The sequence below is a fragment of the Leucoraja erinacea genome, chromosome 37 (assembly GCF_028641065.1).
Source record: "Leucoraja erinacea ecotype New England chromosome 37, Leri_hhj_1, whole genome shotgun sequence".
Taxonomy (NCBI): domain Eukaryota; kingdom Metazoa; phylum Chordata; class Chondrichthyes; order Rajiformes; family Rajidae; genus Leucoraja; species Leucoraja erinaceus.
The window spans coordinates 1,540,349-1,567,220 of record NC_073413.1 but is presented as its reverse complement, the minus strand read 5'-3'; the positions used below and the strand labels follow the sequence as shown (position 1 = coordinate 1,567,220).

At 47.5% G+C, this 26,872-nt stretch overlaps 1 protein-coding gene across 1 annotated transcript in view; it reads right to left on the bottom strand.

The window, feature by feature from the left end:
• mgat3b (beta-1,4-mannosyl-glycoprotein 4-beta-N-acetylglucosaminyltransferase b) overlaps positions 1 to 15,195 on the bottom strand; it is a 79,018-nt gene extending 63,823 nt beyond the window's left edge. Inside the window, exon 1 of the mRNA XM_055663008.1 lies at positions 14,158 to 15,195. The gene's annotated coding sequence lies outside the window, so the exon portion shown is untranslated. The remainder of the gene's footprint in view (positions 1 to 14,157) is intronic.
• Between the last annotated feature and the right edge of the window lie 11,677 nt (positions 15,196 to 26,872).

The following is a 26,872-nucleotide window of genomic DNA, read 5'->3' as shown; positions in this document are numbered from 1 at the left end:
AACACACATAAAAATGAAGCTCAATAAATAAGAAAAGCAATCAACTTGACAGAAATATAGGACAACATTCCTTTCAACAACCATCAGGCTCATGAAGTACTCCGCACGACACTAACCAAACCAGTGATGGAAATGGGTTTTAGGAACTAGGGGTACTCTAGTTCCTAAAACCTTTCTAGTAGAAAGGAAAACGGGAAGTATAGGCTTTTCTTCCATTCATTTGTCCTTAGTACCGTCTATATCTCTTGTTCCTCTTTCCCCTGACTCAGCTGAAGAAGGGTCTCGACCCGAAATGTCATCTATTCCACTCTACAATTGTTGCTTTTGTCTGTCTGTCCGCTTGTTTGCTTGCCCTTGGATTAAGTAGCGCAGGATAAAGCTGTGAATTCATGCCATTCCCCTCCCATTCCCAATCTGACCTTTCTGTCCTGGGCCTCCTCCATTGTCAGAGTGAGGCCCAGCGCAAATTGGAAGAACAGCAACTCATATTTCGCTTGGATAGCTTACACCCCAGCGGTGTGAACATTGACATGCCATTAGTTTTCTTCACTGCCTGATGTTTCTTGCATGCTTATTTTCAGTAACTGATGTACAAGTACACCCAGGTCTCGTTGCACTTCCCCTTTTCCTAATCTGACACCATACAGAAGAAGGGTCTTGACCAGAAACGTCACTCATTCCTTTGCTCCAGAGATGCTGCCTGACCCGCTGAGTTACTCCAGCATTTTGTGTCTACCTGCCATTCAGATGATAATCTGCCTTTTGTTCTTGCCACTGAAGTGGATAACCTCACATTTATCCACATTACACTGCATCTGCCATGTATCTTCCCACTCACCCAACCTATCCAAGTCACCCTGCATCCTCATAGCATCTTCACAGTTCATACTGCCATCCAGCTTTGTGTCATCTGCAAATTTGCTAATGTTACTTTTAATTCCTTCATCTAAATCATTAATATATATTGTAAATAGCTGCGGTCCCAGCACCGCCTTGAGGTACCCCACTAGTCACTACCTGAAAGGGAACCGTTAATTCCTACTCTTTGTTTCCTGTCTGCCAACCAATTTTCTATCCATGTCAATACCCTACCCCCAATACCATGTGCTCTGATTTTGCCCACTAATCTCCTGTTTGGGACCTAATGAAAGGCTTTCTGAAAGTCCAGGTACACTACATCCACTGGCTCTCCCTTATCCATGTTACTGTCCTTATGAACTTGGTTGTTAGGGATAACATTCATTTCTTTTCATTCATTTTTGAATGACAAATAATTTCAATTCAATTCAAAATGTACAGGTCAAGAAGATCTTGGAACATTTCACATTGTTTGTTAATGATCTGCATAGTTTAATCTTCTGCCTCACTTTCCCAAAGTTTACTTAAATTTAGAGCTTTGGTTTCTGACTCATGCTTCCCTCTTAACTAGTTTATCGAATAACATTCAACGGTGACTGCCAGCCAAGCGTTACTGCACCATTAACTAATTGACTAACTCAGACTCAGAGCATAAGGTATTCATTATTTTTGTTAGCTGAAGGACATATCATTCCAAAAAAGTTGAACCCAATTTCTAACTATGGCACAATCAACGATTTATACAAGTTTTCTATTAGGTTCTTAAGCATTATTTCCCATTTGAAAATGTAGCTTATCATTTGCTTTTGAAGGTTTGTATATCTGAACCCTGATTTTTTAAATGTACACATTTTATGCATCTCCTTTCTACAAAATACTTCCCAAAATACATCATCAAGTTTTCAAGAGCGGGCAGAGCGCAGAGAGACGGCAGAGCTAGGGTGGGGAGCGGGGAGAGCGCGGGGGGAGCGCGCGGGGAGCGGGAAGCGTGGAGAGAGCGGGGAACAGGGAAAGCGTGGGGAGGGAGTGGGGAGCTGGGAAAGTGCGGGGAGCGCACGGGGAGAGCGGCGGAGATGGCAGAGGGGCACGGAGGCAGATAAAATAATGTGGAATAATAAAATAACGTGAGTTTACCTGAGCCCGTGCTCGCGGTCCGGTAGCCCTGACAGTGAGTTTAAGAAATTCTCCCTTGAATTTTATTCAAAGGAACGCGGTGTTAAAACACAATTATATTTACTGAGGAATGTGGATCGATGTATCGATGACACATTGTATAACTACTGTTAACTACTGGCTGTTAATAAGTGCTAACAGTGGCAGTTAACAAATCGTTTTTGGCCGAGTTGAATAAAGTGGGATTCTTTCTGCAGTCATTAATCCCGAGCTGCAAATTGAAAACTAGGGGAACACCGTACCCCTGCGTACCCCCCCCCCCCCCTCCCCATTTCCATCACTGAACCAAACCACTACGGATTTTGCGCTACAATGGTTGCTCTACACACGGTGGGTTTTGCACTAGTTTGCTTAGAATAACTGATAATTTATTGTTGTTGCATTTACTGTGCATGTAAGGCTGCAGCATGCAATTTCATTGCTCTGGTTCGCATCTGCTGAATATGACAAATAAACATTTTTGACTGATATTAGAGGCCTGGACTGCTTTCGTTGAAGAGATAAGGGAGGTTTAATTAAGTGCACAAAACGATGAGGGGTAAGAACAGTGGGAGGGCGTACCTCTTGATAGAGAGGTCAAGAACCAGCCGTAAGAAAGAAACATAGAAAATAGGTGCAGGAGTAGGCCATTCAGTCCTTCGAAACAGCACCACCATTTATTACGATCATGGCTGATCATCCAAAATCAGTACCTTGTTCCTGCTTTCTCCCCATATCCCTTGATTCCGTTAGACCTATGAGCTATATCTAACACTCTCTTGAATACAAGGTGATGGGGGAATGATTTATAGGGACATGAGGGACAACTATCTTACACAAAGGGCAGTAGGTGTTTGGATCAGGCTGCCAGAGGAGGAGGTTGAGGCAGATTCGATCGCAAAACATTTACTCCCGAGAAACATTTAGACAGGTACATGGATAGGATAGATTTAGCGGGATATGGGCCAAATGTAGACAGGTGCGACTAGTGTAGATGGGGCAAGTTGATCGGTGTGGGCAAGTATCACTCCATGCTGATTCTTGTCTTGTGATATCTGGTGTGTTTCAGTTGGTCACTGATCTAAAATCACATCTAAAGGGGTTCCCAGACCAGTTGTAACACAAAAGCAGTGTAGGCAAGTTGGGCCGAAGGGCCTGCCTCCATGCTGTATGACTCAGTGCGTGAGGATGTGCTAGTTTCACTTCTCCTGGGATGTTTCGTGGCCAGGGTGGGGGTGGGTGCGAGTTTAAAAAAAAAATGTTTTTAAATTAGAAGCAAGTGTACAAAAATATAACCAGCGGCATATGACATAATACAGTTATTGTACAGCTTCAATTTTGACTTTTAGCTATAGTTAAAAGAGAAAAGAGGAGAGAAAAAGCATGAGAGAGAAAAAGTGGAATGTGCAAGGATAGACCCCCTAGACTACCAAAGTGGTGTATCCAAAGAGTGAGTAAGTAAAATAAATAAGGAAGGAATAGAGAAATAAAAAGACAAAAACAGAAAGGAAAAAAAAGTGATGATATACCTGCCTCGCATCCCATCCCACCCATTACCCAACCCATAATTCGATGAGTGCGAGTATTTAACTCCAGTCCTAATCGCTCCTAAAAACCCTCCCAATGGCTGAACCTTCATCTGAGTAACTGAACTGCACCTTAGGAACCTGAACTGCACCACAAAAGGAAAGAGAATTAATAGTCACATGAAGACAACCCTCTGGGCAAAGCATGTAGTTAGAATCAGCATTGTCACGCTACAGATGGGTGAAGGCAGATTCAATTGTGGTTAAAAAGGGAAACAATCTAAATGTAGAGTGCAGAAAAAATAACCCAGACTACCGAGAATAGCCTGAAGAAAGGGGACGGGTGTGGTACAAGAGAGTTTCTCTGTTGGAGAAACAGCACAGACACCACGGACCAGATGGTCTACCTCCTTGTTGCGACCATGATATGATTTTAAGACTGCAGAATAAAATGGTTGAAGGCAGAATCACAATGGAGCAGCGACAGAAATCCCAGATGGAGAAACAAAACTGGAGGAGATTTCAGGGGTTCATCATTCTGGAGCAGGAAGCGAGGGCGACTAGATTGCTTTGACAGTAGATAGGAACGGAGTCTGAGTGCAGAACCACTGGGATGTGCAGCAAAGAGGAGGACGATGTCAATTATGTCAAAGGGTACGGGCAGGTCAACGGGCCTGCTCTACTGTCACAGTACAGACGATAAACCCGGCCCTCACACAAAGTCAAGGCCCGCAGCAAGGATAAGCATGAGTTAGGAGGCGATTACACAGGTTATCAAAAATTGCAGCAGGATCTGGATCAGTTGGGCCGAGCCCTGATTAAGGGAGTTTAACGCACCACAACACCTCCCAGGGCCCTGACATTTAATGTGAAGGTCCTGCCCTGGTTTGACTTCCCAAAATGTAATTACCTCGCACTTATCCGCATTAAACTTTTACCAAATGTAAGAACCAGAGGACATTGGTGTAAGGTGAGGGGGGGGGGGGAGATTTAATAGGAACCCGAGGGGTAATTTTTTTAATGCAAAGTGTGATGGGTATATGGAATGAGCTGCCAGAGGCAGGTACTATCGCAATGTTTAAAAAACATTTGAACATGGTATATGGACAGGAAAGGTTTAGAAGTGTATGGGCCAAACGCAGGCAGGTGGGATTAGTGTAGATGGGGCATCTTGGTTGATGTGGGCAAGGTGGGCCAAAGAGCCCGTTTCCACGCTGTACGACTCCATGGATAAAACCTCTTGGATTTAAAAAAAAGGAAAGCTAGGAATTGGAAGATTGTTTGCCTTTGGACCCTGCCAAAGACCTACATACCTGAGCCAATGACTGCAACCTACATATGCCTGACAATCATCTCAGGTTATACAGGACAATTAGTATCTTAGGTCACTTTGCTCAGATTCCCCCTCCATTAGCAAGGCATTACATTTCCAAAATCACTTTACTGAGCTTGTCTGCTGCCAAGAGGCCTGTTCAAGCCTCTCTTACCCCAGATGTAATTAATTTACAGCTCCCACACTGAGCTCTGTATACAGAATCGCCAAACAGTTGCTTGTAGTCTCTATGGCACCAAGCCCCATTTGCCTCTTACCTCTGAGTTCACTGACCTGTACTGCCTCCTGGTCCATTGAATTCCCCCGATTTTAAATTCTCATCTTAGTTTTCAAAACCCTCCTGCGTTCCAACTCTCGACTCGTTCCGATTCCCATCAGCCCACATTTGGCTCCCAATGCCAAAAGATTGGAAATTCCTCCCGAAAAACTCAATTTTATTCACTTTAGTTTTTCTTTAGAATTCACCTTAATTCCTACCTCTTTAGCTCGGGAGTCATCAGCCCTAATTCAACGACACACTGCACTGCATCAAACCTTGCAAACACATTCCTGTAATTCATTAAGCATATAATGAAGCCATCATTTTTGGTCTCCATTAAATAACCCCTTTATATTCTCCATTTGTATATATTTTCACTTTTCCCAGCTTGCTATGTACTTATATTTCATCACACTAGACAGCTTCCTATTGAATTTTCAGAACATTCACTATTTTTTCATCATCCTGCCAATGGTTCAATGCTACTGTAACATCAAAATGCTTTATGGTGATTCACAGTTATATCTGTTACATTCTATGCCTTTGGCCTCAAAGAGTAATACCTTCACTTTAAAATAAAATAGTCTGTCAAACCAAGTTGTGTATTTAATGCTTGTCAAACTGCTGTCACCGAAACTTCCCCTATTTATTGCTTTTCATAAACGGAAATGTTCCTCTCGCAATTGTTGACGAATTCTAGCTACAACCTTTATCCGATCCACCAGCTTATCACATCTCCTCACACGGCCCTCTCGTTCTCAACTGTACTTTAACACTGGACATACTCAAGGTAGAAACATATTTGAGGCAGACATCAATAGATTTTAAAAAAAATATATGAAGGGAATCGATATTAAGGGATTAGTACTGGAAAGTAATGCTGAGGTAAAAGATAACCGTGATTCTTTCTGAATGGCAGAGCAGACATGAGGAACTGAAGGCCAACAGACTGGTCTAGATCCCAAACGTCACCTATTGCTTCACTCCACAGATGCTGCCTCACCCGCTGAGTTTCTCCAGCATTTTTATCTACATCCGGCTACAATCGCATATGTTTTTATAGTTATATATACACACAACACAGAAACAGGCCCTTCGGCCCAACGCGTCCATGCCGACCAAGATGCCCCATCTAAGCTAGTCCCATCTGACCACATTTGGCCCATATCCCTTTAAAGCTTTCCTATCTATGTACCCGAGTGTCTTTAAAATGGTGTTACAGTAGCTGCCTCAACTACTTCACCTGGCAACACATTTAATATACCCACCATGCTCCGACTGAAAATGCTGCTCCTCAGGTTCCTATTAAAAAATGTTTTCCTCTCACCTTAAACCTAGTTCATCTGGTTCTGGATTCCCCTACTCTAGGTAAAAAAAATCCTCACCATCCCTGTACACTTCTATAAGATAACCCCTCAGCCTTCTTCACTCCAAGGAATAAAGTTCTAGCCTGCCCAACCCTCTCCCTGTAGCTCAGGCTCTCAAGCCCTGGTATTGCTTGGGACTCTTTCCAGCTTTCAAATGATACATCTTCCTCGACCAAGTCCAGCAAACAGAATACTGGCATCACGGTGCAACCCCTCATACCTTGAAACCATTTATCTCCCCAGTTGCCTTCTTTTCAGAAAAGTTTTTATATTTAATACTTTATAACTTCCAATTCCATTCCACTCATAATCACACACGGTACCTTTGAATAGTCCTCTGGCAATCTTTGTACAATTCATCTGCCATAAGGATCAGTCCGAAGAAGGGCCTCGACCTGAAACGTAAACCTATCCATGTCCTCCATCGATGCTGCTTGACCTGCCGAGTTACTCCAGCACTTTGTGTACTTCCCTCCCCACACACCTCTACACCACATCTACCGCCTCTTCAAATTAACTCCTTACGTACAAGGATATCCATTTTCAATTCTACATCAGCAACTTCCAACTGTATTGCAACCAGGCATTGAGTTAATTGAATAAATCCAAAGATTGACTATGACTGATGTTAAACTGGGTGGAATGCCACAGGTTGCCAATTAATAGGCATTACGCAATTAATAGGCATTGTCAGCCTTTGTGCAATGCAATGATTGTCAGAGTGTGAAAGAGTCATTGTTGTGTAGAGGTTTGTTGCTGCTCCTCGCAGTCAATATTAAAATTGATTTATATTCTAACGATTCCTTTCCAAGTGGAACCTACCTCCTCCCAGTTACAATAGACAATAGGTGCAGGAGTAGGCCATTTGGCCCTTCGAGCCAGCACTGCCATTCAATATGATCATGGCTGATCATCCCCAATCAGTATCCCGTTCCTGCCTTCACCCCATATCCCCCGACTCCGCTATTTTTAAGAGCCCTATCTAGCTCTCTCTTGAAAGCATCCACAGAACCTGCCCCCACCGCCCTCTGAGGCAGAGAATTCCACAGACTCGCCACTCTCTGTGAGAAAAAGTATTTTCTCGTCTCCATTCTAAATGGCTCACTCCTTATTCTTAAACTGTGGCTCCTGGTTCTGGACTCCGCCAACATCGGGAACCTGTTTCCTGCCTCTAGCGTGTCCAAGCCCTTAACAAATCTTATGTTTTAATGAGATGCCCTCTCATCCTTCTAAATTCCAGAGTGTACAAGCCCAGCTACTCCATTCTCTCAGCATATGACAGTCCCGCCATCCCGGGAATTAACCTTGTAAACCTATGCTGCATTCCCTCAATAGCAAAAATGTCCTTTCTCAAATTAGGAACTGCAATTGCTGGTTTACACCAAAAATATACACAAAATGCTAGAGCGGGACAGGCAGCATCTCTGGAGAGAAGGAATGGGTGGTGTTTCGGGTCTAGACCCTTCTTTGGAGAGCTCAGACACATTTTAGTATTTTTCCTCAGACACATGGCATCCATGCAGGCCTGTGCAGATACAATACCTTCAATCGATCCACGCAGACTCCTACGGCCACGCTAAATGTAAAATCGACACTGTCACTCTGGATTGTTCAACGAACACATGGAAAGGAACTACTACACCAAAAATCACAGAAAATGCATAGAAGGCATTGAGTATAGAAGTTGGGATGTAATGACCCTTCTTTTGGAGAGCTCACAAGGCATTTTCCTCGGCCAATTGGCTGGAGTGCAGATACAATACCTACTCCACGTAATGTAAAATCGACACTTGGTGTACAATTGGTCGCCTAATTATAGGAAGGATGTCAACAAAATAGAGAGAGTACAGAGGAGATTTACTAGAATGTTGCCTGGGTTTCAGCAACTAAGTTACAGAGAAAGGTTGAACAAGTTAGGGCTTTATTCTTTGGAGCGCAGAAGGTTAAGGGGGGACTTGATAGAGGTTTTTAAAATGATGAGAGGAGATTTACAGAGTTGACATGGGTTTCAGCTTTTCCCACTGAGAGTAGGGAAGAGGGCTTTAAACAAGGGGGGTTAAGGGGACATGGATAGACAGAGTTGACGTGGAAAAGCTTTTCCACTGAGAATTAAGGGACTGAAGTTTAGGGGTAACATGAGGGGGAACTTCTTTACTCAGAGAGTGGTAGCTGTGTGGAATGAGCTTCCAGTGAAGGTGGTGGAGGCAGGTTCGTTTTTATCATTTAAAAATAAATTGGATAGTTATATGGATGGGAAGGGAATGGAGGGTTATGGTCTGAGCGCAGGTATATGGGACTAGGGAAGATTATGTGTTCAGCACGGACTAGAAGGGTCGAGATGGCCTGTTTCCGTGCTGTAATTGTTATATGGTTATATGGTTAAACATAGAAATTAGGTGCAGGAGTAGGCCATTCGGCCCTTCGAGCCTGCACCGCCATTCAATATGATCATGGCTGATCATCCAACTCAGTATCCCGTACCTGCCTTCTCTCCATACCCTCTGATCCCCTTAGCCACAAGGGCCACATCTAACTCCCTCTTAAATATAGCCAATGAACTGGCCTCGACTACTCTCTGTGGCAGAGAGTTCCAGAGATTCACCACTCTCTGTGTGAAAAAAGTTCTTCTCATCTCGGTTTTAAAGGATTTCCCCCTTATCCTTAAGCTGTGACCCCTTGTCCTGGACTTCCCCAACATCGGGAGCAATCTTCCTGCATCTAGCCTGTCCAAGCCCTTAAGAATTTTGTAAGTTTCTATAAGAGAGCAACTGGTTGACCCACTACTGCTTTAGCGTCTGTATTGAATTAAATTAACTGTCTCAATTAAATGCAGAACACCTCTCACAACCTCTCAGCGGCGTAAGAGAAATGGAATTGCAACAAAACATGCATGGTACAAGGCAACTGATAGACAGCATTCACCCACCACTGAAGGAGAGCATCCAGACTTTGGCAGCTCTTTCAAGGACTGGTCTCATTCTCAGACATTATCCATGTAACCTTACAAATTTCTCTTCTCTCCACCCCCCTCCCCACCCACCCCGACCATCACCAAGTATTTCCTATTACAATTTTACTTAATGTACTTAATTCCAAACTTTTTACATACAAATTCCAAGATCTGCAACTTGCTGCGTTAACAAACAACTTATCACCTTCTGGAGAAACTCAGCGGGTGAGGCAGCATCTATGGAGCGAAGAAAATAGGCGATGTTTTGTGTCGAGACCCTTCTTGAAGATTGAACATTGACTTCTCCAATTTCAGGTAGTCCCTGCTTTCTCCTTCTTTCCCCCCCCTTACCAGTTCTCCTTCAGCTCACTGTCTCCGCTTCTTTTCTTCTTCCCGCCCCTCCCCGCACCATCACATCAGTCTGAAGAAGGGTCTCGACCCGAAACGTCGCCCATTTCCTTCGCTCCATAGATGCTGCCTCACCCGCTGAGTTTCTCCAGCATTTTTGTCTACCTTCGATTGTCCAGCATCTGCAGTTCCTTCTTAAACTTATCACCTTCTTGTGCTTTTGTCAATGTCCTTTAAATCTCTGTCCTCTGGTCACCAATCCTTCTGCCCTGGAACACTTCCACATTTGGCCTTTCAAAACGCTCCAGGACTTTGGACGCCTCTGTTAAAATTTCCTCTCGACTTTCTCCGCTTGGAGAAACAGTCCTGGCTCTCTTCCATTGTTGCAGGATAACTACTCCTCATCCTTGGAATGAAAGTAACCCACCTGCTCCACAAGCAGATGGAGCGCTTGGAGCAAGACTGCAGCCCAGTGTGTTTTCCCGAGGCTCTTGTGCCTCCTCGAGTCCAGGGCGGCCCCTTAACCATGCCCTTTCTGCGGCAAACCATCGGAGGATTTGCCCCAAGGCCTTGGCAACATTCCAGACGTGCAGTGCCCAGACATTAACGCAAATCAAGTCTTGATCTTGTCAATGATTTCACAAAAAGGCATGCACGGAATGTTTTTGTTTCATTAATACAATGAAAGCCCAGCATCTTTTATGTACTCAAGGTATACTTTGATAAGCGTCGCACTTGCAAAACTACATCCAATCATTATTTATCCGGTATTAAGTTACACCCAAACATTTTATCAGACCTTACACTTCTAACCGTTTCGCAATCACCTCACCTGATAACGTGTCCAAACATGGCTTGCATTAATAAAATTAACCTCACCCCACCAACCAAGTTTCCTTTCCGTGGGGGAAATGATTAACAAGAGTCGAAATGATTAACAAGAGTCGGCTTTGAATAGAGAGAATGTGTCACTTGCTACACCTTGAACGACAGTTGGACTTTCACTATTAGCAGTGGCAGGGTCTAAGCTCTAGAGCCATCCTTGTCTCAGCCTGACCTCTGCTCGCAGAGTAGGCAGAGTGCGCTGACACAGGGGCAAAGGGGCAATTACACTGGCAATGGTCCACTCAGCCAGTAGACCCACCAGGTATGGGAACAACATCAACATTATTGCAGTAGGTGTCTAGGGATGTGTAAGAAGGAACTGCAGATGTTGGTTTAAACCAAATTTATAGATACAAAAGGCTGGACAGGCAGCATCTCTGGAGAGAAGGAAAGGGTGACGTTTCGGGTCATGACCCTTCAGGTACTGCAAGATGGGTGTGACGAGACTGGATGAGATAATAAAGGGAGGGTCTCTGGGGGATTCAATGGAGAAACGTGCGGGAGGGTTTAAGAGGAGTTAGGGGTCTCAGTTAATCATTGTGTGGGGATTGGGGGGGAAAGCAGTTAGCAGAAACGGACTGGGTGGAGGAGGGCAGGTGTTAGGGGCAAGGGACTGTATGTTTGGCCAGAGAATGGGACGAAGAGGCAAGGACGGGGAGGGAGGGGGAAGGAAGAAGTCAAGTTAGGGATGACATAGGTCGAGATTGGAGCTCTGGGCAAGAGATAAGCTGTATGGGTGGGTGACTGTTATCGTGGCTGCAGCAGCATTGGGACGGAGAATACGGGCGAGAGTGGTGATGAACGACAGTGTTGGGGCTGCAGGTCAGAGTGTGGGTTCAGGTGGAGGTTGACAATGGTGCAGTCGACTGTCATTGAGGTGAGTGGTCGTGAGATGGGAGCTTGTGTAAGGGGTTGCCGTGGGTGTGATGGTGGGGATGGGTGACAGTTTGGGGTGGGGTGAGGTTGAGGGCGCTGGGGATGGGTGTTTGGGTTGTGGGCAAAGGCCAAAGATTGGGGATGCAAGGGTGATGGTGGCAGCCGTGTGGATCAGGAGGAGGGTGGTGTATGTTGGCCGTTGCGTGTGGTGGGAAGAGGTTGCGATGTGGGAAGGAGAGAATGAGGGAGGAATGGGGGGGCTACTGTAAGGGGTGGGACCCGTTGTGTGTGGGGGGGTAAGAGGCTACTTGCGAGGGGCATGGGGAAAATGGCCACCAAGAGGGGTGGGGGTGGTTGGGGTCAAGGGGGTGGCAGTCTAAGAGAGAGCGTCCCTTTAGCGGTGGGAGGGGAAGAATGTAAGGGAGAGAGCGGGGAGGAGAGTGGCCCTGTGAGGGTGGGAGGATGGCCATCAAAGGGTTGGGGGGGGGGGGGGGGCTGCCATGAGGGGGGGGGGGGAGGGAGGACGTGGAGGAGGTGGGGAGAGAAGAGTGGCTGCTTGGGTGGTGAGGAGGGGGGGGTAGCAGCTGCCGAGGGAGAGGTGTGTGGTGGAGGGCATTTTTGGTAGTGTGGTGGATGAGTGTGGCCACTGTGAGAGATGAGCGCAAAGAGTGGCAGATCGTGGTGTTTGAGGGGGGGGGGGGAAACCGTTTGGGTTTGTGGTATGCGGGGAGGGCAGTTGTGAGGTGAGAGGGAGACCATTATGAGATGTGGGAGACACCTTTGTGAGGGTGGGGGAGGGGAAGACAGTTGTGAGGGGAGGTGGGCTACGGGGGGGGGGGGGGGGGGGGGGGAGAAGAATTGTAAGGAGAGGGGGGTGTGGTGAGGTGAAGGGGGGGGGGGAAGATGGGGAGAGGGGGAGGGGGTGAGGGAAGGGTGGAGATGGTGAGGGGGAGACGGGGGGGGGGGGGGAGGAGGATGGTGGGGGGAGGGGGAGATGGTGAGGGAAGGAGATGGGGAGAATGGTGAGGTGAGATAGGGGGGCTATGGTGGGGGGAGATGGTGAGGTGAGACGGGGGGGAGATGGTGAGAGGGGAGGCAGTCGTTAGGAGAGGGTGCGGGGAGATGGTGAGGGGAGGAGACGGGGGGGGAATGGTGAGGTGAGACGGGGGGGGGGGATATGGTGGGGGAGGGGAGAGATGGTGGGGGGAGGGAGATGGGGGGGGGGGATGGTCAGATGGGAGGGGGGAGATGATGAGAGGAGGGGAGGGATGGTGAGGTGACAGGGGGGGGAGATGGTGAGGGGAGGACACGGGGGAATGGTGAGGTGAGATGGGGGGGGGGGATATGGTGGGGGGGAGGGGGGAGATGGTGGGGGGGAGGAGACGGGGGGGGGGGGATGGTGAGATGGGGGGGGGATGATGAGAGGAGGGGAGGGATGGGTGAGGGGGGACGGGGGGGGGGGGGGGGGAGATGGTGAGGAGAGGACACGGGGGAATGGTGAGGTGAGATGGGGGGGATATGGTGGGGGGAGGGGGGAGATGGGGGGGGGGAGGAGGGAGGAGATGGGGGGGGGGGATGGGGGGGGACAGGGGAGATGGGGGGGAGATGATGAGAGGAGGGGAGGGATGGTGAGGTGACGGGGGGGGGAGGGGATTGGTGGGGGGGGGGAGGAGACGGGGGGGGGGGGGAGAGGGGGGAGGGGGGGGGAGGGGGGAGAGGGAGGGGGGGGGCTTGGGGGGGGAGACGGGGGGGGGGGGGGAGGGTGAGGTGACGGGGGGGAGATGGTGGGGGGGGGGGGGAGGGAGATGAAAGGATGAAAGGGGGGGGGGGGTGAGGTGACGGGGGGGGGGATTTGGTGGGGGGAGGGACGGGGGGGGGGGATATGGTGAGGGAAGGGGACGGGAGAGTGGGGGGACAGGGGGGGGGGGGGGGGGGGGGGGATGGTGAGGGATGGGGAGGGGAGGACGGGGAGGGGGGGGGGGGGGGGGGGAGATGGGGAGAGGGGGGGGGATGATGAGAGGGGGGAGGGATGGTGAGGGGGGGGGGGGGGGGGGGGGGAGGAGACGGGGGGGGGGGATATCGTGGGGGGAGGGGAGAGATGGTGGGGGGAGGAGACGGGGGGGGGGGGGGGGGGGGGGTGAGATGGGGGGAGATGATGAGAGGAGGGGAGGGATGGTGAGGTGACGGGGGGGGGGGGGGGGGGGGGGGAGGGGGGGGGGATGATGAGGGGAGGAGACCGGGGGGGGGGGGGGGGGGGATGGTGGTGAGATGGGGGGAGATGATGAGAGGAGGGGGGGGGGGGGGTGAGGGATGGTGGGGGGGGGGAGACGGGAGGGGGGGGGGAGGAGGGGTGAAGGGGAGACCGCTGTGATGGACGAGGGGGGAGAGGAAGCTGCCGATGCTCGGCTCACTGACGGGCGGCCGGGGGGGTAACATGGGGCCCGGTGGTCGACGCCGGTGCTGGAGCCGGGATCGGGGTGGTCTCTGTCTCTGTCTCTGTCTCTCTCTCTGTGCGGAGGTTGCGGTTAGGCCCGGGCCCGGGATGGAGGAGGAGGATGATGTCGGAGGGAGGGCGGCCGGTACCCACCAGCCCGTTCACTCACCCATTGCCCGCAGCCGCCGGCCCGGCCCAGCCCGGCCTGGCTCGGCTCCGTCCCGCTCGCTGGCTCGGTCTCCCGGCGCCGCCTCGCTTCACCTCACCTCGCGCTGACAACGGGCCGCGGATCTCCGGCCGCCCGAGGGAGCGAGACCCCCCCACCCGGTCCGCGCGCCTCTTAAAGGGGCCGCCGCCCGCCGAGCAGCAGCACCTCAGACAGCTCTCCCGCTGCAAGTTCTCCCGTTGCAGGCTCTCCCGCTGCAAGATTCCCCGTTGCAAGCAAGCTCTGCTCCCCCGTTGCAGACTCGCCCTTTGCAATCTCTTCCTGCTGCAATATTCCCGTTGCAACTGCAAGCAAGCGCCGCTCTCCCCGTTGCAGACTCTTCCGCTGCGCTCTCTCCCGTGTGCACCGTGCAAGCTCCTCTCTCCCTTTGCAAGCTCGCCCGCTGCAATTTTCCCGTTGCAACTGCAAGCAAGCGTTGCTCTCCCAGTTGCAGACTCTTCCGCTGCGCTCTCTCCCGTGTGCACCGTGCAAGCTCCTCTCTCCCTTTGCAAGGCTCGCCTGCTGCAACTGCAAGAGATCTCCCCGTTGCAAGCAAGCGCCGCTCTCCTCTCCCGCTGCAGGCAGGAGCTCTGCCGTGCAACTCCCCCGCCTGCAAGCGCTGCTCTCCCGCTGCAACCGCGCAGCCCTCTCCCGCTGCAGCTCACTCACTCACTCACTCACAGCCGCAGCCACGGCGCTGCAGAGGCCGGAAACATGAATCGAAAAGGTTCAATGCCGGAGAGGTTCAGGAGGTCTGAGAGGCAGAGACGAGACGGCAGAAGGAAACCCCCTGCACAATATATGCTGCAACCTGGAGCAAACCACCAAGTGCCGGAGAAACTCAGTGTGTCAGGCAGCATCTGTGATGGGGAAATGGCCAGACGATGCTTCGGCTCAGGACCCTACTTCAAGTTGCAACTTGTAACTGAATTGGCCTGTGTCATGGCCAACATAGTCTATATCAACAACAAATGCGCTTCACTGGGAAATCGTTGAATTCAAGTCAGGTTCACTGTCAAATGCACAACGAATATATTATTTGCAGCCCAGGCACATAGACTCAGACAACATGCACAAACCAATTGGTCATAACACGGAACAGAACAGGGAATTCGGCCCACAATGTTTGTGCGAACATGTTAAACTGATCTCCTCTGCCTTTACACGACCCATATCCCTCTGCTCCCTGCATTTCCATGTGCCCATCCAAAAGACTTTAACGCCACTACATTACCTGCCTTCACTACATCTTTCCTGTACATTCTACATTCTACAAGATGGTGAAAAAAAAGTCATAAAAACCAAGGCATTGGTACAAAAATACACAATTCAATGTTAAACCGTGAGGGCTGCAACTTCTATGATGCATGTACTCACTCAAGCTGACTTTGGGGTTCGATGGAACAATGTTGAAGACCAAAGGCAGAGTAGGATGGAGAATTACGGTGACTGCCAACTGGAAGTTCAGGATGAAGACAGAATGAAAGTCAATTGCCCGAGCGAGGCCCCCATGCAAACTGGAGGAATAGCACCTCATATTCTGCTTACAACACAACAGTATGAATATTGAAGTCTCCAATTAAAAAAAATATTTTTTTTTTATTAGAGGCAGGTACATATCTTATTAAAAACATTTCATGTATATCATTCCTACAGTACTAATATTATCGATGAATATTAACTCTGCTTCTAGTATTTTTTTATATATAGATAGAAAATAAGGAAGAGAAAAAAAAGAGGAAAAAGCATGATAAAGAAGAATGGAATAATTTACTAAAAATACAACTTTGGAGATAAGTTCATAAATTATAAAGTATAACTTTTCATCTAATCCTTAATTCGAGTTTCAGTCAGGTTCCCGTGCTGAACCAGTCTGCCCCTTCAAATAGTCAATAAATGGAGACCATATTCTGATTAAAAGTTCTTGTTTGTCCATTAAGACAAGTCTGATTCTTTCCAAATGTAAGGTCTCCAACATTTCCATAATCCACATTTTAATTGTGGGGGTTATAGGACCTTTCCAAAATTTTAATATTAATTTTTTCCCATCGAGGGGATTTATCGCAGTCGCTGCCTCAAAAAGGCTGGCAGTATCATCAAAGACCCACACCATCCTGGCCACACACTCATCTCCCTGCTACCTTCAGGTAGAAGGTACAGGAGCCTGAAGACTGCAACAACCAGGTTCAGGAATAGCTACTTCCCCACAGCCATCAGGTTATTAAACCTGGCTCGGACAAAACTATGATTATTAATAACCCATTATCTGTTATTTGCATTTTATCAATCAGTTTATTTATTCATGTGTGTATATATTTATATTATGGTATATGGACACACTGATCTGTTTTGTAGTAAATGCCTACTATGTTCTGTGTGCTGAAGCAAAGCAAGAATTTCATTGTCCTATCAGGGACACATGACAATAAACTCACTTGACACTTGACTTGACTTGTTAGGCTTTGTTCTGATATTCCTAGTATTATTAGTATTAAATCGGGAATTCTCCAGTTTTAAGCGAGAATGATTGAATGACGCATTATTGTTACATGTACCTGGATAAAGTGAAATGCTTTGTTTTGCAGACAAGCAGATATACCCATAAGAGTATTCAGCTCCTAGCTCTGATCCTCTTGCAGATTAGTACTGCCTGAGAGAGGTCTGCTGCCCGGGAAAGAGGATCAGAGCTGGGAACTGAATATTCAGGGTTATACGTCCTATCGAAAAGGCAGACAGATGGGCAGAGGAGGTGGCATGACTCGGTTGCTCAGGATTGAAATTCAGTCCCTTGCGGGGGGTGACAGAGAATCAAACGATGTAGAGCCATTGTGGATAGAACTGAGAATTGTAAGGGTAAAAAGACCCTAATGGGAGTTCTATACAGTAGCCTGGAGATAGGGGGCAAGTTGCATAAGGAGTTAAAATTGGCATGTCGTAAAGGTAATGCTACAGTGGTTATGGGAGATTTCAACATGCAGGTAGACTGGGAAAATCAGGTTGGTACTGGACCCCAAGAAAAGGGGTTTGTGGAGTGCCTCCGAGATGGACTCTTAGAGCAGCTTATACTGGAGCCTACCAGGGAGAAGGCAATTCTGGATTTAGTGTTGTGTAATGAATTGGATTTTTATAAGGGAACTCAAGGTAAAGGGAGGTAGAGACCATAATATGACAAATTTTAATCTGCAATTTGAGAGGAAGAAGGTAAAATCGTAAGTGTCACTATTACAGTTGAACAAAGGGGACTATGGCGGCATGAGGGAGGAGCTGGCCAACGTTGACTGGAAAGGAGACCCTAGCAGGGATGACGGAACAGCCATGGCAGGTATTTCTGGGAATAATCCAGAAGATGCAGGTTCCTACACACACTCGGGACAATTTACTCATATACCAAGCCAATTTACCTACATACCTGCACGTCTTTGGAGTGTGGGAGGAGACCGATAATCTCGGTCACGGGGAGAACGTACCAACTCTGTACAGACATAGAAACATAGAAAATAGGTGCAGGAGTAGGCCATTCAGCCCTTCGAGCCTGCACCGCTATTCAATATGATCATGTCTGATCATCCAACTCAGTATCCCGTACCTGCCTTCTCTCCATACCCCCTGATACCTTTAGCCACAAGGGCCACACCTAACTCCTTCTTAAATATAGCCAATGAACCGGCCTCAACTACCTTATGTGGCAGAGAATTCCACAGATTCACCACTCTCTGTGTGAAAAATGTTTTTCTAATCTCGGTCCTAAAAGATTTCCCCCTTATCCTTAAACTGTGACCCCTTGTTCTGGACTTCCCCAACATCGGGAACAATCTTCCTGCCTCTAGCCTGTCCAACCCCTTAAGAATTTTGTAAGTTTCTATAAGATCCCCCCTCAATCTTCTAAATTCTAGCGAGTACAAGCCGAGTCTATCCAGTCTTTCTTCATAGGTCTCCGGCTCTCCAAGGCAGCAACTCTACCGCTGGGCCACTGTGCCACCTCAGTTATTATCAGGCAACTGAATCATCCTACCATGTTGTTGACCCTCGAACTATGTTTGATCGGACTACTGGCTTTACCTTGTTCCCTTACCATGTATCTATACACTGTTTGTAGGGTACAAATGAATACATGATTAAACACGGATGACTGTTCCACTCATCATCATGGCTTGATTTACATGTCCCTCTGACTTTTTTTTACCAGTAATTAATTAGTAATGAAAAGACTAGGCTAGTATTCACTGGAGTATAGTAGGATGAATGGGGAATCTTATAGAAACATATAAAATTATAAAAGGACTGGACAAGCTAGATGCAGGAAAAATGTTCCCAATGTTGGGCGAGTCCAGAACCAGGGGCCACAGTCTTAGAATAAAGGGGAGGTCGTTTAAGACTGAGGTGAGAAAAAACCTTTTCACCCAGAGAGTTGTGAATTTGTGGAATTCCCTGCCACAGAGGGCAGTGGAGGCCAAGTCACTGGATGGATTTTAGAGAGAGTTAGATAGAGCTCTAGGGGCTAGTGGAATCAAGGGATATGGGGAGAAGGCAGGCACGGGTTATTGATTGGGGGTGATCAGCCATGATCACAATGAATGGCGGTGCTGGGTCGAAGGGCCGAATGGCCTCCTCCTGCACCGATTTTCTATGTTTCGATGAATCTGTGTGGATTTGATGAGCTGTGCAGCGTGATGCTATTTTCTAATTCATCAACCACATCAAATGACCAACAATCGAAAATGGAACCATTGCGAGGAAATCCCACAGCAATTTCGAGGTTTTCAAACATGTGGAAGTACATACACTTTTGGGGACAAATAGTTCCTTTTTATCTTGGAACGTTTGTTGATCAATGCTGTGCATTTCTTGTTGAAGACTTCGGCACCTCTGGTTTTTGCCTTAGCGAAGCACTTTACAGACATCTGCCTCCTGAACTGTAGTATTTTCTCTTACATTGAGTGGTAAGTGCTACCATGTTTGGGTGACGGCTATCTGGCTCTTCACCAAAGGGCTCAGGGTTCATTCGTGCCTCTTTGAAAGTGTCCCATCATCCAGGGTTACTTAATGCTGATGAATCCTTAATCCTGAATCCTGAATCCTGAAGCATTCGGAAAGCCGTGACAGGATCGGTCAAAGTCAGCATGGATTTATGAATGGGAAATCATGCTTGACTAATCTTCTGGAATGTTTTGTGGATGGTAGATGGTAACAAGTAGAATGGATAAGGGAGAGCCAGTGGATGTAGTGTATCTGGACTTTCAAAAAGCTTTTGACAATGTCCCACACAAGAGATTAGTGTGCAAAATTAGAGCACATGGTATTGGGGGTAGGGTATTGACATGAATAGAGAACTGGTTGCAAATAAGACAGGATGCAAAGAGTAGGAATTAACGGGTCCTTTTCACAATGGCAGGCAGTGACTAATGGGGTGACGCAAAGCTCGGTGCTGGGACCCCAGTTGTTTACAATACATATTAACGATTTAGACAAGGGAATTAAATGTAACGTCTCGAAGTTTGCAAATGACACAAAGCTGGGTAGCAGTGTGAGCTGCGAGGAGGATGCTATGAAGCTGCAGGATGATGGATAAGTTGGGTGAGTGGGCAGATGCATGGCAGATGCAGTATAATGTGGATAAATGTGAGGTTATCCACTTTGGTGGCAAGAACAGGAAGGCAAATTATTATCTGAATGGTGTCATATTAGGAAAAGGGGAGGTGCAACGAGACCTTAGTGTCCTTGTACATCAGTTGCTGAAAGTAAACATGCTGGTACAGCAGGCAGTGAAGAAAGCTAGTGGCACGTTGGCCTTCATTGCGAGAGGATTTGAGTTTAGGAAGGAGCAAGGAGGTCTTACAGCAGTTGTACAGGGCTCTGGTGAGACCACACCTGGAGTATTATGTGTAGTTTTTGTCTCCTAATTTGAGGAAGGACATTCTTGCTATTGAGGGAGTGCAGCATAGGTTCATCAGATTAATTCCCGGGATGGCGGGACTGGCATCATATATAGGCCATTTAGAACTGAGATGAGGAAAAACTTTTCCACCCAGATAGTTGTGAATCTGTGGAATTCTTTGCCACAGAAGGCAGCGGAGGCCAATTCACTGGATGTTTTCAAGAGAGTTAAATTTAGCTCTTGGGGCTAACGGAATCAAGGTATATGGGGAGAAAGCAGGAACGGGATACTGATTTTGGATGATTAGCCATAATCATATTGAATGGCTCGAATGGCCTACTCCTGCACCTATTTTCTATGTTTCTATAACATTGAGACACATTGGTTAAAAGACTACTCAGAGATCAGGAATCAAGGGTCGATCAGGCTCTTGTTATCAGTGTGGTATCACAGCGCTATGTAGCGAGCTCTCAGCTGTTCACAATTTACTTCAAAACAGCTTGTTCATTTGAGTAAACAGGATGCCGTGGATTAGCGTTTAGTTCATTTAGCATGGAAACAGGCCCTTCGGCCCACCAAGTCCAGGCCGACCATTGTTCAAAATTCAAAATTCAAAACTTACAAAATTCTTAAGGGGTTGGGCAGGCTAGATGCAGGAAGATTGTTCCCGATGTTAGGGAAGTCCAGGACAAGGGGTCACAGCTTAAGGATAAGGGGGAAATCCTTTAAAACTGAGATGAGAAGAACTTTTTTCATACAGAGAGTGGTGAATCTCTGGAACTCTCTGCCACAGAGGGTAGTTGAGGCCAGTTCATTGGCTATATTTAAGAGGGAGTTAGATGTGGCCCTTGTGGCTAAGGGGATCAGGGGGTATGGAGAGAAGGCAGGTACGGATACTACTGCGTTGGATGATCAGCCATGATCATATTGAATGGTGGTGCAGGCTCGAAGGGCTGAATGGCCTACTCCTGCACCTAATTTCTATGTTTCTATGTCTATGTTTCTATGTTTCACTCGTACACTAGTTCTATGTTATCCCATTTCTGTATCCTACACACTAGGGGCAATTTACGGAGGAATGCGGGAGGAAACCGGAGCACCCGGAGAAAATCCAAGTGATCACAGGGAGAACGTGCAAACTCCGCACTCGAGGTTAAGATCGAACCTGGGTCTCTGGCGCTATGAGGCTGTGGCTCCACTGCCCTGCCCTGCCCCGCTGGAGATAAGAGGTGGATGAGATAGTGAGCTGTGAAGAGAACACAAAAAGCTACACAGGAAGGCATTCAGGTTACAGGAGAGTTCAATGTAAGAAAAAGCTGGGATGTAATGTTAAAATTGTACAAGGCATTGGTGAGACCAAATCTGGAGTATGGTGTACAATTTTGGTCGCCCCATTATAGGAAGGATGTCAACAAAATAGAGAGAATACAGAGGAGATTTACTAGAATGTTGCCTGGGTTTCAATAACTAAGTTACAGAGATAGGTTGAACAAGTTAGTTCTTTATTCTCTGGAGCGCAGAAGGTTAAGGGGGGACTTGATAGAGGTCTTTAAAATGATGAGAGGGATAGACAGGGTTGAAGTGGACAAGCTTTTCCCTTTGAGAATAGGGAAAATTCAAACAAGAGGACATGACTTCAGAATTAAGGGACAGAAGTTTAGGGGTAATATGAGGGGGAACTTCTTTACTCAGAGAGTGGTAGCGGTGTGGAATGAGCTTCCAGTGGAAGTGGTGGAGGCAGGTTCATTGGTATCATTTAAAAATAAATTGGATAGGCATATGGATGAGAAGGGAATGGAGGGTTATGGTATGAGTGCAGGCAGGTGGGACTAAGGGAAAAAAAGTTGTTCGGCATGGACTTGTAGGGCCGAGATGGCCTGTTTTCGTACTGTAATTGTTATATGTTTATATGGTTATAAGAAAATGTGAGATTGCCCACTTTGGTATGAGGAAGAGAAAGGCATAATTTTAGTACGAGGAAGTGGTAAATATCATCTGTTGAGAAATCTGTGTGAGCTGGTTGTGGAAATGTTCATTCAGGTTCAGCTCCAACTCCATCATCAAGTTTGCTGACGACACTGTGGTGGTGGGTCTGATCTCCGATAACGATGAGAAGGCCTACCGGGAGGAGGTGGCCGATCTGGCACTCTGGTGTCAGGACAACAGCCTCCTCTTGAATGTCATTAAAACTAAGGAGCTGATTGTGGACTTTAGAAGGGCACAACATCCGAGGACGTACACGCCACTGGAGATAAATGGGACTACTGTCGATAGGGTGAGTTGCTTTAAATACCTGGGAGTCCACATCACGGAGGATCTGACATGGACAACTCACACCGTCGCACTGGTGAGTAAGGCAAGGCAGTGCCTTTACCACCTCAGGCAGCTGAGGAAATTCAGAGTCTCTCTGAGGATCCTTTGGTGCTTCTACTCTGGGTCTGTAGAAAGCATCTTGTCCGGCAACATCACAATCTGGTTTGGGAACAGCTCTGCCCAGGACAGGAAGGCTCTGCAGAGAGTAGTGCGTTCGGCCGAATGCACTGGAGGTGCAGATCCAGAGCCAGCAACATTATGGGGGACCCCTACCACCCCAGCAACGGGACTGTTCCAGCTGCTACGGTCAGGCAAACGCCTCCGCTGTCATGCTGTGAAAACAGAGAGGATGAGACAGAGTTTCTTCCCACAGGCCGTCAGGATTGTAAACTCTTATCTCACCAGGGACTAATTTGCTGTTGTGTTGTGTCTTAACATTTTTTTTTCTCTCTAACATGTAAATACTGATTCTGTTCTGTAGTTTTTGTACAATCCACAGGCATTGCCACTTTCATTTCACTGCACATCTTGTATGTGTATGTGACAAATAAAGTTGACTTTAAACGTGAACATTGAATTCTCCCAATTTTGTTAGCCCTTGCTGTCTCCTCCCATCCCTCAGCCCTCGGGCTCCTCCTCCTCCTTTTTCCATCCTTCTCCCCGCCACCCCCTATCAGTCTGAAGAAGGGTTTCGTCCCGAAACGTCGCCTATTTCCTTTGCTCCATAGATGCTGCTGCACCTGCTGAGTTTATCCAGCATTTTTGTGTACCTTCGATTTTCCAGCATCTGCAGTTCCTTCTTTCCACTAGCCTATTTGGCAGTGGACTTCAAATTTTAATCCTTGATCCTCTGATTAATAAGGTTCCTTCTGCCACCGTAAATAGCTGCTCTTTAACTTCGATAAAAATGATTTTGAACGCACCTTTTCAATCTTCACTTAACCTTCCCAGATCTGAGAACAGTCCTGGTTTCTTTAAGATTCGGGTTGCTTCTCCCTCAACCCATTCCACCAAATCCTCACGAACTTCCCCAAAGTCTTGTCTGTTTTCTGAACTGTTGCCCAAAACTGGGTGCAGAATGGCACCAAATGAAACGTAAGCAACTAGTTTTGCATAACTTCTTTGACTCAGTTTTCTGTTTCTCTATTTATAGGTTCTTATCAGATTGTGTGCTACATTCAGGCTTTCTTTGCATCAACACACTAGTTTCTGTGATACATCCTCTTAAAATGCAAACATCTGGTTTCTGTTGCCTCTCCCCAAACCTTGCACCAAAAATGCTTTGCTTCGGTCTTCAACGTTGAGATGCTCTGCCTATTTCACCGGTCTGTGTGTGCGCTCCTGAAGATTCACTCATTTTACTAAATTACTGAGCTGCTCACCCGACATGTGCTACAGGTCCGCCATTGATTATCTGGCACCTCCTTCAATCCAGACAAAATTACGAGAGAGAACTTGAATTCCCCTCGAGAGGTCCCCGAGAAAATGTGCCTTTAAGGCCGGGTGAGGCAGCGACATCGATCCACCTCATTGGGATCTCCGCGCCGATCGGGGGGTCGAACCTGCCCGCTGCAGCCGGGGCTCCGGAACTCGAGCTTGGCCGGAGCCGGCAGATCTGTACCCCCTTCTGAGGCCGATATCCCGGCCCCTCGTTCCGGGACCGTTGGACCCCTCTCAGAGGCCGTGACCTATGTTTGTCCAGCAAAACGGATAATCCAGAAAGGCTCTGGAACCAAGGCTACCTGGAGATCGGTGGTGGATCTATAGTAGGCTCCCCTCAGTCATGACTGACCATGGGTGATGCATCCGAGTTTGCAGGTGATGTGTGGTCGGATGCAAGCCCTGGGCGATCGATGTCATATGGAGGACAGGCTGTTGCCCATGCAGCACATCCCCCCCTCTCCACGTCGCTGATCGATCCAAAGGAACAGCAGGGCCGTTACAGTTTGGCACCAGTGCCATCGCAGGAGCTGCCAGAGCGAGGTTGTAGACAACGACAAACTGCCTTAGGGGCTCCCACTCCGGATTTTCTTGACGTTTACTCCTGGAGCCTTTTCCATGACTGGATATGGCCACAAGGCAGTGGAGGTTTTAATCAGAGTTTTCCCTCTCCTGAATGGACCGTCTTCCCAGGCTGACGAGCCCCATCTGACGAGCCCCACTTACAAAATTCTTAAGGGGTTGGACAGGCTAGATGCAGGAAGATTGCTCCCGATGTTGGGGAAGTCCAGGACAAGGGGTCACAGCTTAAGGATAACGGGGGGGAATCCTTTAAAACCGAGATGAGGAGAACTTTTTTCACACAGAGAGTGGTGAATCTCTGGAACCCTCTGCCACAGAGGGTAGTTGAGGCCAGTTCATTGGCTATATTTAAGAGGGAGTTAGATGTGGCCCTTGTGGCCAAGGGGATCAGAGGGTATGGAGAGAAGGCAGGTACGGGATACTGAGTTGGATGATCAGCCATGATCATATTGAATGGCGGTGCAGGCTCGAAGGGCCGAATGGCCTACTCCTGCACCTAATTTCTATGTTTCTATCTGCCCGAGACTCGTGTGGGCTGGAGCATCTACCTTCCCGTGCAGGTCTATAGCACCTGCCCACTACAGGTGGACCTGTAGTTGTACTCCATATAGCCAAACCATTCATATTTATTTTAAAAATCAATGGTTTAATGCCAAACAGGAATGTGCATCTATCTCCCTCCAGCCCCAAACACAGCAATTCATCTTGTGCTTTCAACAACTTTGTATTCGTTCCACTATTGCCTCTTTATTCCAAAGAGCCTTTATTGTATTAACATCTATTATGTAGTAATTTATCAAAAGGCTTTTTGAAAATGCATGCACACAGCATCAATCACTTTACCATTATTAACCTTTAACTGTTCTCTTAAAGAACTGTATTAAGCTCACGGACAAAGATCATGGAGAACGCTGGAATCTGTTTCGGAATAATGGTTAGTTTAGTTTAGAGATACAGCATGGAAACTGGCCCTTCGGCCCACCGAGTCCATGCTGGCCAAGTCAAGTCAAGTCAACTCAAGAGAGTTTATTGTCATTACTATTTCTTTTGATTGTTATTATTGGTGTGTATTAACTTTTATTATGTCAATGATTAGTGATGTACAGCACTTTGTTGCAACTATGATTGTTTTTAAAGTGCTCTATAAATAAAATTATTATTATTATTATTGTTATTATGTGTCCCAGATAGGACAATGAAATTCTTGCTTGCTGCAGCACAACAGAATATTGTAGGCATAAATACAGAACAGTTCAGTGTGTCTATATAGCATAGACCATATATATACACACATAAATAAACAGATAAAGTGCAATAGGCTGTTACATTTAAGAAGGAACTGCAGATGCTGGAAAATCGAAGGTACACAAAAAAGCTGGAGATACTCAGCGGGTGCAGCAGCATCTATGGAGCGAAGGAAATAGGCAACGTTTCGGGCCGAAACGTTGCCTATTTCCTTCGCTCCATAGATGCTGCTGCACCCGCTGAATTTCTCCAGCTTTTTTGTGTACCTTCTGTTATAGTTCAGAGTTTGTTTGAAGGCGAGTTTAACAGCCTGATGGCTGTGGGGAAGCAGCTATTCCTGAACCTGGGTGTACCAGATTTCAGGCTCCTGTTCACACAGTTCTACCTTATCCGACTTCTCCATCCACTCCCTACCCAGGAGGGGGGGGGGTCATTCTGTAGAGTCTGAAGAAGGGTCCAAACCCGGAACGTCACCTATTCATTTTCTCCAGAGATGATGCCTGACCAGCTGAGTTACTCCAGCATTGTGTGTCTATCCTAGGGGCCATTTACAGCAGCCAGTTAACCTACAAACCGCATGTCGTTGGGGATGTGGAAGGAAACCGGAGGAAATCCACACGGTCACACAGTGAGAACATGCAAACTCCACACGGAAAGCACCCAAGGTCGCGATTGAACGTAGGTCCCTGTTGCTGTGAGGCAGTGGCATTATCAGCTGCATCACAGTGCCTTTCTGTAAATAATCTTACAGATGAAATTCTGAGATGCATTATGAAGGCGGTCTTGTAAACTGGCTGAACCAGGCAAAACCAGAGATCTCTCTCAGTTTTGATGAAAAAGTAGTGAGCAGCAGAAGACGGCTCTCTACAGTTGCATGGGGCTGCTGTCCTGGGCACTTTAGTACAGCTTTGATCTCCCTGTCTTACAGTGTCTGACAACGAGGCAAGCAAATTCCCAGTGGTTTTCCAAGGATCAATATCATTGATTTCAATCAAGATAAGAATTCTTTCCAAAAACCCTCTGATAATGCCCAGTGGGAGCGGCAGTGTCTGTGGACAGTGAAACAAATTCAAGGCGTCAAGTAACAATCCCGACTCAAAACTCACCCAAAACGGCAACTCGACATCCACAATTGTCAACTAGTCCTCTGCACCAACGCTGTCCGACCTGCCAGCCGTTTACGACTCTTATTAGCAATTTCTAGTAATCAAGAAGCAGTTAGGA